Below are 13697 nucleotides of genomic sequence, written 5' to 3'. Positions count from 1 at the left end.
GAGGTGTTGTGGTGCATGTACAGTAGATGACAGAATTGTCCTGTTTAAGAGTGTGACAACATTGATGTTTACGGCAGACGAACTGCTTTACGGCAGACGAAAACGTGACTGCTGTTGTTGTGTGTTGTAACCGCGCTGGGAGGACGTTAATGAAACTGCCTAACAATAAACCTACATAAGAAACCAATAACTCGCCTTCAGTCATTCTACAGTTATAACGTCATTGGGCTGGCTCGCTGTTTATATTGTGGGAAAGCGGAAGTGAAAACAGGCTGTCGACACGTCACTCGGGTCCACATGGAGCTGGAGGGGGCGTGGCCTCCAGCTCCGCCTGAATTTCGGGAGATTTTCAGGGGGAAAAGTTGTCCCGGGAGGTTTTCGGGAGAGGTGCTGAATTTCGGGAGTCTCCCGGAAAATTTGGGAGGGTTGGCGCCATTGTAAGCATATAATTTTTTTTCGCATTTATTTACTATTTAGAATGCGTAAAAAAAAAGTGTTCTTGCTTACATAAGAATTGTGAGTGATAGGCAAAATATCCAAAAAAGTGCAGCTACCCTCTAATGCAGGGGCGCTCACACTTTTTCTGCAGGCGAGCTACTTTTCATTTGACCAAGTCGAGGAGATCTACCTCATTCCTATTTATAATTTATATTTATTTATTTATGAAAGAGACATTTTTGTTAACAAGTTAATGGTGTTTAATGATAATATAAGCATGTTTAACACACATAGATTCCTTTCTTTCCTGAAGACAAGAATATAAGTTGATGTATTTGATTCTGATGACTTGCATTGATTGGAATTAGACAGTGGTGCTGATAACGTCCGCATTTTCAAATGGAGGGAAAAAAAAGTCCTCCTTTCTGTCCAATACCACATGAAAGTGGTTGGATTTGGCATCTCATTTGTCCAACTTGTATACTCGTTTTTAAACACTTTGTTATGAGAGTAGCATATGTGTGTGGCCCTTTAATGTCTGGCAGCAGGTGAGTGACGTCAGTGAGAGTGCGGGTGGGCAAGCAAGTGAGAAAGCGGTCGCTGAGGCCGGGGGAGAAATACATTGGCATCAAACTCCGTAGCTTGCTAGCTTGTGCACGCTAGCTTTCTGAGACTCTTATTTTGTTAGCACAGGCAGGATGAAACAGGTCTTTTATGGTGAAGACAGGAACTGTGCAGTCGGTCTTTAGAGTTTTGACAGTAGGTACGGAGTCTCTAGAAATAAAATGTGTTTCTCTGCGTCCGCCCTGTTAGTGATTTTTTTCTTAAATATGAGCTCGCAGCAGCCAGCGTCATCTCACAAGATCCTCGGGTGCCGAGAATGTCAAACAACTGACGAAAGTGAAGTCTTGGTATGATTGATGATTGCTCATTTTTATGTATATTTTTTAATGCCTGGCTTGAGATCGACTGACACACCCTCCGAGATCGACCAGTCGATCGCGATCGACGTAATGTGCACCCCTGCTCTAATGCAAGAGTGTGTGTGCGTGTGTGCGTGTGTGCGTGTGTGCGTGCGTGCGTGCGTGTGTCCTGGGCATGACGTTAAAGTGCATCCGGCAGTGGAGGCTCCTCTATGGGGTCTTGGGGCACTAGGAAGTTAACCCCTTTACTACTGTTACCCCAGGTGGCCCTTGGCAAAGGCCTAGTACCTGACTGCCCTCCTAGCCAGGGATACGGTGAAGACCTCAAGGGCGGAGCAGGCGGAAGACGGTAGCTTTAAGAACTACCACAACGGCTGCGAAGGCGGAAGAAGGCTGCAGCAGAAAAGGGTCCCCAGTCGTCTTGGACTCCATGCCACTGGACCCTGACCCGATTCTGTCCACGTTAAACAAAGTCACGCACATGCATCCTCCATAAAGAGATACCCCCCTATCAGGAGGATCGTCATACTCGTGTGTGTGTGTGTGTGTGTGTGTGTGTGTGTGTGTGTGTGTGTGTGTGTGTGTGTGTGTGTGTGCTTTTTTAAAGTTCTGTCACTCTGTATGATTGATTACTAGGCATGACCTGGCACGTTATGGTCCTAACAGTGACATCCATTTGTGGCGTGTGTGTGTGTGTGTGTGTGTGTGTGTGTGTGTGTGTGTGTGTGTGTGTGTGCGTGCGTGCGTGCGTGTGTGTGATGATAAAACAAAAAAAAAATCTGGAGCACAAGTCCAGAGAATCTATCAGATGTTGAAATGTCCACTTCCTGCCATCCAAGACGATCTTTTTCAGATTGACTTCCCTGCATTGATTGCATATAGAATGACAATAATTGCTCTTTACAAGAGTGAGCATATGTTCCTCTTTGACCAATCAACTCCTCTTTCATGCTTTGCCGTCTCCCAGCTCCACTGTCGTCTCCCGCTTCCTGCCGAGGCCCAAGAATTGACCAAAAATCTGCTTGATATTTGATGAAAGGCATTAGTGTGTGTGCATTATTTACGAGCGGTGAGTGATGCATGAACTCATTAAATATGCAGACGTGCATTACATGGCAAAGAACAATTCCCACGGCGTGTCGTATTGATTGGGGTGTGAGTTACGGCCCTCCTGCACGATCCATATGAAAAAACATTAGGAGATGGCACAGCAAGTAGCTTAAGAACTGCTTATTGACACCTTCTTCCTCTCGGGTGCAGGTGGGGAAGTCGGCGAGTTGGAGCTCGCTTTGCAGGAACACATCAAGGACTGGAAGTAGACACGCGGGAAGTGGACTGTGCGAAGTAACATGACGAGAAACTAAGAACACCGTCAAAGGGACTTGTAGCAGTTATTGAATTTTTTCCCTCTTCTGGTTCGCTATCTTCTTACACCCTCAACTGACAACTTGGTTTTCCATTTGCAGCTTCCCTACAGGCTCCATTGGCAGCGCCTCACAACCAGAAAAAACAACTTGGCTTCAAGGCACTCGGAGAACTCAACGGAATAATGACAGCTAAACTAGACATCTACGCTCTGTGTCTATCCAGCTATCTGTCTGTCTATGCAGGGGAGGCTTTCGGTGTGAGCCACATGGCCGACATTTCTAAAGGCGCGTCGCAAGGATGAAGGGGAGAAATATTGATATTCATTCATCGTTATCATACTGATCACAGGTATGGGTGGTTACCGAAACTCCAGTGTCGGCGTACACGGTAGTAACCGGACTGAAAAAAACTAAAGTAGCTGTAGTGTTAATTTTGACAGCAAAATTTGATGTAGTTTTAGTCATAGTCTTTTGACTAAAATGTAATTTAGTTTTAGTCATAATTTAGTTATTTAAATTGTTATAGTTTTAGTCCAGTTTTAGTTGACGAAATATCATAAGATTATAGTCGACGAAAACTACAGTAGATTTAGTCGACTAAAGGGTAATATGTAAACTTTCCCTTCAATTTCTGAAAGTCAAAGCAAAACAGCGGAAATATCACCGATACAAGTCGTATTTTGATGAAAATCATGTCTCAAATTTAGTTTTTCACGTGTAAGCCGTGTATAAAACGGGATAACGTCGAGTAAGTTGTATGTTGTGGAAAATGCTTACCTGTGTGTGGATTTCGGGGTGATTCGACTGTAAATGTCGCTTCAAGTTTGTTGTGTTTTTCCCCGTAATACTCACGCTGCATTTCTTACACTGCGTCTTATCTTTGACGTCAAATATAAAATTTCCCCATATGTCCTTTCTCCTCTTCCTCCCCGGCGTTGACATGTTGTCTTCTGCAGCGCATTCCCGGGTCAGTCTCAAACGCAAACTACGTTTCCGTAACTTCCTTACTACGTCGCTCTGATTGGTTCTCTTCCCAACTCCTCCCGCCTTTTCCTAACGAAATGAGTTCCGATTGGATCTCGTCTCTGGCAGACATTTTCGTCTCGTTTTTATTCGTTGACGAATATGTCAATACACCTCGTTATCGTCTTAGTCCACGTAAATTATTTTTTATTTAGTTATTGTCTCGTTTTAGTCAGAAAAAAAAAGGTCGTTGACGATAACTATGACGAAATTTTTTTCGGCAAAAAAATTAACACTGTTGGTGCTAAATGTATGTAGACTTAGCCACCTGCTACTGATTGTGATATAAAGCCCATTTCAACCAAAAGTTCAGGAACTTATAGCTCCGGTCCTGTAGATACACTATATTGCCAAAAGTGTTTGGCTACCCATCCAAATGATGACAATAAAGTGTCCTAATCATTTGGCTCGGTGTATAAAATCAAGCACTTAAGAATGAAGACTGTTTCTACTAACAATTGTGAAAGAATTGCCGCTCTCAGTGACTTCCAGCGTGAAACTGTCATAGGATGCAACCTGTGCAACAAATCTAGTCGTGAAATTTCCCCACTCTAAAATATTCCAAAGTCAACTTTATTATAGAATAGAATAGACTAGACTTTATTGTCATTATATTTGCGTGGCGCAGTGGGAGAGTGGCCGTGCGCAACCCGAGCGTCCCTGGTTCAAATCCCACCTAGAACCAACCTCGTCACGTCCGTTGTGTCCTGAGCAAGACACTTCACCCTTGCTCCTGATGGGTGCTGGTTGGCGCCTTGCATGGCAGCTCCCTCCATCAGTGTGTGAATGTGTGTGTGAATGGGTAAATGTGGAAGTAGTGTCAAAGCGCTTTGAGTACCTTGAAGGTAGAAAAGCGCTATACAAGTACAACCCATTTATATAACGAGATTAAAGACTCCAACTGAAGGTGCGGTTGTGGGAACAAATATGGGGTAAAATAATAACACAAGAGGTAATAAAGGAAAAACTAACAATTGAAATAAACAGACTACTATCCAATAAAAATAACAAGCAATCCTGTACAATATACAAAACACTATAGAAATACAAAATACTGCACAATATACAGAACAAGACGAGAGTAGCGAAATAATAAATAACAATCAGTGTCGGACGTATTGCACTCAAAGGGTAGTATTGCACAGTAGGGTATTAGGGCAGGATATTGTATAGGGGTGAATTATTATTATTATAAGTTAGAGTTCAACATGGTGACAGCTCTGGGAAAAAAGCTGTCTCTGAGCTTGTTTTTTCTGGCTCGGATGCACCTGTAGCGCCTGTCCGATGGTAGCAGGTGGAACAGGTGGTAGCCTGGGTGTGTGCTGTCTTTGGTGATGGTTTTTGTTTTCTTGAGGCAACGGGAGTTATGTAAATCCTTCCGGGAGGGGAGGGGGCAGCCAATGATTTTTTTTTAATAAAAGTTATAAGAAAATGGAAGAGTTTGGGAACAACAGCAAGTCAGCCACCAAGTGCTTGGCCACGTAAACTGACAGAGAGGGGTCAGCGGATGCTGAAGCGCAAAGTGCAAAGACTTTCTGCACAGTCAGTTGCCACAGAGCTCCGAACTTATTGTGACCTTCCAATTAGCCCACGTACGGACCGCAGAGAGCTTCATGGAATGGGTTTCCATGGCCGAAGAGCTGCCTTTAAGCAAAACATCACCAAGTTTAATGCAAAGCGTGGGATGCAGTGTTGTAAAGCACATCGCTACTGGACTCTCCAGCAGTGAAGACGCGTTCTCTGGAGTGATGAATCACGCTTTTCCATCTGGCAATCTGATGGACGAGTCTGGGTTTGAAAGTTGCCAGGAGAATGGTACATTTCGGACTGCATTGTGCCGAGTGTGAAATTTGGTGGAGTAGGAATAATGGTGTGGGGTTGGTTTTTCAGGAGTTGGGCTCGGCCCCTTAGTTCCAGTGAAAGGAACTTTGAATGCTCCAGGATACCAAAACATTTTGGACAATTCCATTGGATGGCACTTAAAGTTCATATGTGAGTAAAGGCAGGTGGCCAAAAGTATTGGCAATACAGTGCATTTGTGGTTTGTGTTTCCACCACATTTCACTGTTCAGGGTAGCTGATGACTTATGGAGGAATGGTTGACTATAATTTTCACACTGATACCATGTATAAAAAACAGACAATACTAGGTCACAGTTCTTTTACTACAAAGCAATCATATAAAAAACGATGTGCTTTGGTGTACCAACAAAGTTTTTAGTGATTTTAAAATGCAGACAAACGAGCGTGCAGTAAAAAATGTATTTATTTATTAAACACCAAAAGCAAAAGCAAGTGATAGTGCACTGACTGGACAGACTATGAAAGAAACAAAACAAAATGCTGGAACACACCAAAAACATTTACAAGGAATGTGGAGCAGTCGGCGTCCACAAAGTATGTGCTTACTTGAGCTCAGCATAGAAAGAATAGTCTATAGCCTGTGTGTCAAAGTCAAGGCCCACGGGTGAATGAATTATTTATGGCCTCCGGGATTATATTTGATTAGTATTAGAACCGGCTCGCAGGCCACAGCCGCCTGCTGCTGTTTATCTCGCACCAACACTCCATCAGTGTTGGCACTAGGAATTTTCAAAATTTTTAAGTCATGAAAATGGGGTCCCACAGTACATTTTTGGGGTCCCACTTTTTTCTTAAACATCATGAAGACAGAAATATACATCCATCCATTTTCTACCGCTTATTCCCTTTCGGGGTCGCGGGGGGCGCTGGCGCCTATCTCAGCTACAATCGGGCGGAAGGCGGGGTACACCCTGAACAAGTCGCCACCTCATCGCAGGAAGACAAAATATAAATGTAAGAATTATCCTGTTATATCTCCCATTCTATATTGAAAAAATTTTGTTATAAACGTTACTTGATTCATTAAAAAAAAAAAATACTAAAGAAAACACATTTTTATGCATATGTAAATGTATTTAGTTATAAACATTCATTAACTTTTTTTTTTCCTTTATGGATCTAAACTTAACCGCTTTTTATATTTTTATTGCAACATTTTCAAAATGTGTTTGTTCTATTTTTGGCCTAATTAAGACAAAGAAAACAATCTGAAGTTGTCTTTATTTTTCAGTTTTAATACCATGATGTTGATAGTCCGGCACAGATATTCCTCCATGCGGCCCCTGAGCTAAAATGAGTTTGACATCCCTGCTCTACCGTGACCAGTAAATAATGTCCCGACACCCAAATGGTGTCGTAAGCTCAACTTATATAGTGCTAAACACAAACACAAAACAGGCGAAGGGGTGGAGGGGTCGAGTGCTCAAAGGCAGCTGTAAAGCTGCTGCACAGAAAGGGGAAAACAGGAAGTGAAAAACCACAAAATAAGAGCGCAAGACAGGAACTAAAATGACACCGAGAAAATTACCAAGAAACTGAAAATTAGGCACAGCCAGTGTGACAAACCGTTAATGACAATATCTGTATAGCTGTAAATAACAATATATAAATAATAACTGTCAGAGTTGATCTCATGCTGACAACACAAACCCGTCGCTTTAGCCTGCTAGCATTAGCATTCTGTTCACTCGGGTTAAGACTAATAACTACACAAACTGAATGTCACTCACTACTATTACAACATGTAATAAAGTTCATCTTTGATGTTGTTTACCTTCTTTCTACTCATGTGCCGCCTCTTTTATGTCACATTTGTCCACAGAAGTCAGACTAATAAGCAGCTGAGGTTGCCGCTTCAAGTACGGCTTCATACTCTTCTGTACACACTGTCAGGGTTATTTGTTGTTGAACCCCATGATGCAGAGAAGGAGGCAGGCATTTGGTAAGTAAACATGATTTAATAAAGATACTAAGACAAAAATCAAATCAAAAGCGTACAAACAAAAAGCCCGCACATGGGTGGATATAACAAACTAAGGGCTATGAACAAACTAATCAGAAGGAGGGAACAAAAAACATTAAGCTACAAAATATCTACCAAATATAGCTTACCGCTACGCTGCATTCACACGACCAGTAGGAATGACAAGTAGAAAATGACATTGACACGACAATAATCCAGCCCTGAAAGGAGGAGAAAACAGGTCTTAAATAGTGGCTGGCTGATTGATCCCAGGTGTGGCCAGGTGCCAATCAGCCACAGCTGAGGGTTACACAGCACTCAGGGAGTCAAACGGGAAACAGAACCAAAATAAGAGTGTTGACAGGAACTAAAGACAAACGCAGAGGAAAAACTAAGACATAAACCAAAACTGTCAGGGACAAGCCTGACACATACGTTTAAAAGTGTCAGGTTTGCACCTGACTGTTTGGTCATGTTTTAGTTTTCTGTCAGGTAGAGTTGGTGACGAACCCCAAGATGCAGAGAAGGCGGCAGGCATTGTGCAAGAAAACATGATTTAATGTCCAAACATATAAAAATAAAGAAAAAACACAAACCAGGAACCAGGAAAGGACAAATTGGAAACAGGGAACAGGAACCAGCAAACAGGAACTAGGAACAAAAAGACGGAAAGCATTTCACAGTATGAGACAACAAGTCATAATGACAATAATTCAGCCCAAAGTGGAGAAACAAGCAGGTCTAAATAGCAGGTGGCTGATTGACACCAGGTGTGGCCACAGCTGAGGGGAAAAAGTACTCAGTGATAACAGCTGGAAATAAAGACAAAATAAAAGCGCTTCCAGGAAATAATACATACACGGAGGAAAAACTAAAACATGACCAAACTGTCAGGTACAAACCTGACAAAAAGAGTCCTCTACTTCTCATACCTTTGCGTATTGAAAGGAAGTGTGTAAAAAATAATAATAAACAATCAACTGCGGGCTTCACGGTGGAAGAGGGGTTAGTGCGTCTGCCTCACAATACGAAGTTCCTGCAGTCCTGGGTTCAAATCCAGGCTCAAGATCTTTCTGTGTGCAGTTTGCATGTTCTCCCCGTGAATGCGTGGGTTCTCTCCGGCTTCCTCCCACTTCCAAAGACATGCACCTGGGGATAGGTTGATTGGCAACACTAAATTGGCCCTAGTGTGTGAATGTGAGTGTGAATGTTGTCTGTCTATCTGTGTTGGCCCTGCGATGAGGTGGCGACTTGTCCAGGGTGTACCCCGCCTTCCGCCCGATTGTAGCTGAGATAGGCGCCAGCGCCCCCCGTGACCCCAAAAGGGAATAAGCGGTAGAAAATGGATGGATGGATGGACAATCAACTGCAAATAGTTTGAAGACCACAGCTCAGTAAAAACGCTGCAAGATAGTTTCCCTGATCTTCAACACAAAGATGCCCCACACAGGTTTCTGCATTTCCAAAGCTCTTGTTGTTCTTCATCCTCTCCCTTGTCAAGTTTGTTATAAAATAAATAAGAAATAAACCACTGCGCCTATCTTGCCGATTGTATTGTACCATATGTCCCGGCAAGAAATCTGCGTTCAAAGGACTCCGGCTTATTAGTGATTCCCAAAGCCCAAAAAAAGTCTGCGGGCTATAGAGCGTTTTCCGTTCGGGCTCCAGTACTCTGGAATGCCCTCCCGGTAACAGTTTGAGATGCTACCTCAGTAGAAGCATTTAAGTCTCACCTTAAAACTCATTTGTATACTCTAGCCTTTAAATAGACTCCCTTTTTAGACCAGTTGATCTGCCGTTTCTTTTCTTTTTCTTCTATGTCCCACTCTCCCTTGTGGAGGGGATCCGGTCCGATCCGGTGGCCATGTACTACTCGCCTGTGTATCGGCGGGGGACATCTCTGCGCAGCTGATCCGTCTCCGATTGGGATGGTTTCCTGCTGGCTCCGCTGTGAACGGGACTCTCGCTGCTGTGTTGGATCCGCTTTGGACTGGACTCTCGCAACTGTGTTGGATCCATTGTGGATTGGACTTTCACAGTATCATGTTAGACCCGCTCGACATCCATTGCTTTCCTCCTCTCCAAGGTTCTCATAGTCATTATTGTCACCGATGTCCCACTGGGTCATTATTGTCACCGATGTCCCACTGGGTCATTATTGTCACCGATGTCCCACTAGGTGTGAGTTTTCCTTGCCCTTATGTGGGCCTACCGAGGATGTCGTGGTGGTTTGTGCAGCCCTTTGAGACACTAGTGATTTAGGGCTATATAAGTAAACATTGATTGATTGATTGATATACTGATGGCAGTCGTGTGTTATTAAAAATAAGTTTTGGGAACTTTGTTCGAGTTCCGGGTAGCTTCCAAAAGTCCCACCTAGCAGGCAGGAATTGCTAAATGTTCCTGAAGAACCGAGTCATTTTTGGTGGAAACACAGGCGGAACTTTATTTACGCGGGTAAATGGGAAGGTTCCTGTGGTGGAAAAGGACCTATCGTGCAAGTAACGTCTTGTAAGAAAGCCCACAGTCTGACACCTGTTTTCTCCAACCTTAAGGGGGGGGACCTGCACTTTTTGGGGAATTTTTTACCCCATCCTTCAAAATGTTACGACTGGCGGTAAGCCAGAAGTCAAACCCCAAAGCAGAGAGCGTAGACAGGATGATGTAACGATACATGTAATAAATAACAAAAAGTGCACTACAAGCTGTGGGAAAAGAGTACAACTGAAAAGTAGCGGTGACTAAAAGCCAGCGTGAAGCTAACAAAGTAGGGAAAAAAACAAAAGTGCCGACTCGCAGTGCTGGAAACCGTACGATGAAGTACTTTGCAGATCACGCTCAATGGAGAAGGCAGCTGAGGAGAGGAGACGAGCGCCATGCAGGCGAAGCCAAGGGGAATCCTCTGCCGTCGAGCAAGTTTCAGCCCTGAGCTTAAGAAGTGACCTCGTTGGAAGTGGCCCCAGGTGTGCTGCAGTGGCTCTGCCCATCTACTCCAACCAAGACGACAACAGAGCGGTCACATGACACACACTCCCTACATGAGGCATGTTTTTCTCTTTTCTGTGAGTCCTAAATACACATAAACAGCTAGTAAGAGGTGGCTAACCGTGCAAGTAGTCCGAGTTCATCTACTCCACTTGTAAAGCCCTCTAAAATACACCCAAAATCCTCAAAATACCTCCTTCCATCAGTGAGAGCTTTGAATAGTTGACCAAATACTTATTTTCTACCATAATCTACAAATAAATTCTTTAAAATTCCAACAATGTGAATTCCTGGATTTTTTTTCACATACTGTCTCTCACAGTTGAAGTGTATCTATGATGAAAATTACAGACCTCTGTCATTATTTTAAGTGGGAGAACTTGCACACTCGGTGGCTGACTAAATACTTTTTTGTCCCTCTGTAGATACTGCAAATACATGCATTGAAATAAATGAATCAAAATAATATACATTTTGACAAAATATACATTATTTCATGTTTTATATTCATTATAAAAGTATACCGTAGTAAGTAATGGACTAGTCATTATGTTGTGACACAATTGAGCAAGTGTATGAATAATTTTGGCCTTAACTAATTTCCATAAGCCATTTTTTAACAATGCGTCAAAATGTAAAGCAAGCTTCTGTCACAATTAATATTATTGTAAAAGTCGCATATGGCAAAAAGAAGAAAGAAAACATGAAATTGCTCCCCAGCCAGTAGAAACTGCTGGCAGCTGTTGCTGTCCCAGGTGACTTGTTCATCTATAAAAACGTGTCAACCTCCATGCTACACCAACAAGACAAAAAACTACTTAGGGAATTCATGCTCGTGTCAAGTGAGAACTGTCGAGCTGCTGTGTGAAAAATATTAAATATGCACATGTTGCCTAGTCAGCGCTCGCTCTCTCACTGGGAAAGAAGGAGGTAACATTTGTTCATGATTAAAATATTTCAATGATGTAATACTATTTCAAACGCCTGTATGGTTTAAACATACCGGACAAGTCATCGCGGAGCACGTTCATTCAAAAATGATCTAATACAAATCCCTTACCAAAAAAAAAAACCTTGGAAAAAAACACACTCCGGTGTGCACTTTTGCAGTAAAAATTCCTAGTTTATGTGATGTTGTGGAAGAGTGGAACAACAGAGGAAACCTGTGGCATGTACGCGCACACACACACACACACACACACACACACACACACACACACACTGAATGCAGCACAGTAGCTCAATGGGGGGAAGGTTTTAATAAACACACTAATGTGGATCTATGGAGGCGTCTTAGTACCAAGCCAGATGAACATAGTTGCCCTGGAGCACCACAAGAACAGCAACTCTGTGTGTGTGTGTGTGTGTGTGTGTGTGTGCGTGTGCGTGTGTTGGTTGGTGGGGGTGGGGGGGGGGGGCACCAGGGCCACAGGCCTGTAAGATCTCCACTGTCCAGCTATCTTCTCTTTCGCCCACTCTCAGCTGTGATCACACCATCGGCCTTGGGCTTTGTGTGGCCCTGAAAAAGATTTTCTTTGTGACCCCATTTTGGTCTTTGATATTATTTATTTGTTTGTATTATTGTATTTCGAAAGGGCCCCCTACACACACACACACACACACACACACACACACGCACGCACGCACGCACGCACGCACGCACGCACGCACGCACGCACTAAAACAGGGGTCACCAACCTTTTTGAAACCAAGAGCTACTTTTTGGGTACTGAATAATGCGAAGGGCTACCAGTTTGATACACATTTAAATAAATTGCTAGAAATAGCCAATTTGCTCAATTTTCCTTTCACGGAAGGTTTTTTGTACAGAATAACCCTAACCCTAACACTTAATTGGACAGTTTAAAAGAAGAGAAAACACGAAAAAAATGAAAATACAATTTTGAAACATCATTTTATCTTCAATTTCGACTCTTTAAAATTAAAAATTCAACCGAAAAAAAATTAATAGCTAACTAGCTAATTCAAATATTTTTGAAAAAAATTAAAAAATAATTTATGGAACATCATTAGTAATGATTCCTGATTAAGATTCATTTTAAAATTTTGATGACATGTTTTAAATAGGTTAAAATCCAATCTGCACTTTGTTAGAATGTATAACAAGTTGGAACAAGGTATATTTCTAACAAAGACAAATCATTATTTATTCTCGATTTTCCAGAACAAACATTTTAAAAGAAATTCAAAAGACTTTGAATTAAGATTTAAATTTGATTCTACAGATTTTCTAGATTTGCCAGAATAATCTTTTTGAATTTTAATCATAATATGTTTGAAGAAATATTTCACAAATATTCTTCGTCGAAAAAACAGAAGCTAAATTGAAGAATTAAATTAAAATGTATTTATTACTCTTTACAATAAAAAATAAAAAAAATACTTGAACATTGATTTAAATTGTCAGGAAAGAAGAGGAAGGAATTTAAAAATCCTAAAACCATTTTTAAGGTTGTATTTTTTCTCAAAAATTGCCTTTCTGAAAGTAATAAGAAGCAAAGTAAAACAATTAATGAATTTATTTAAACAAGTGAAGACCAAGTCTTTAAAATATTTTCTTGGATTTTCAAATTTTATTTGAGTTTTGTCTCTCTTAGGATTAAAAATGTCGAGCAAAGCAAGATCAGCTTGCTAGTAAATAAATAAAATTAAAAATATAGAGGTAGCTCACTGGTAAGTGCTGCTATTTGAGCTATTTTTAGAACGGGCCAGCAGGCTACTAATCTGGTCCTTACGGGCGACCTGGTGCCTGCGGGCACCGTGTTGGTGACCCCTGCATTAACACAAGTAATTATTGACGTAATTTGGTTGAAACCAGCTTTTTAAAACACATAAAAACACTTGACTTTTTGATATCAGTTTCTTTTGAAAATAGTGAACTGAATTATATGAATATAGCGCTTTTCTCTAGTGACTCAAAGCTCTTTTACATAGTAAAACCCAATATCTAAGTTAGATTTAAACCAGTGTGGGTGGCACTGGGAGCAGGTGGGTAAAGTGCCTTGCCCAAGGACACAACAGAAGTGACTAGGATCGAACCTGGAACCCTCAAGTTGCTGGCACGGCCGCTCTACCAAGCGAGCTATACCGCCCTCGTAGTGCTGACAAAGTTAA

The sequence above is a fragment of the Nerophis ophidion genome, linkage group LG05, assembly GCF_033978795.1.
Source record: "Nerophis ophidion isolate RoL-2023_Sa linkage group LG05, RoL_Noph_v1.0, whole genome shotgun sequence".
NCBI lineage: Eukaryota > Metazoa > Chordata > Actinopteri > Syngnathiformes > Syngnathidae > Nerophis > Nerophis ophidion.
The sequence above is the reverse complement of the archived record's forward strand: the minus strand, read 5'-3'. Positions refer to the sequence as shown.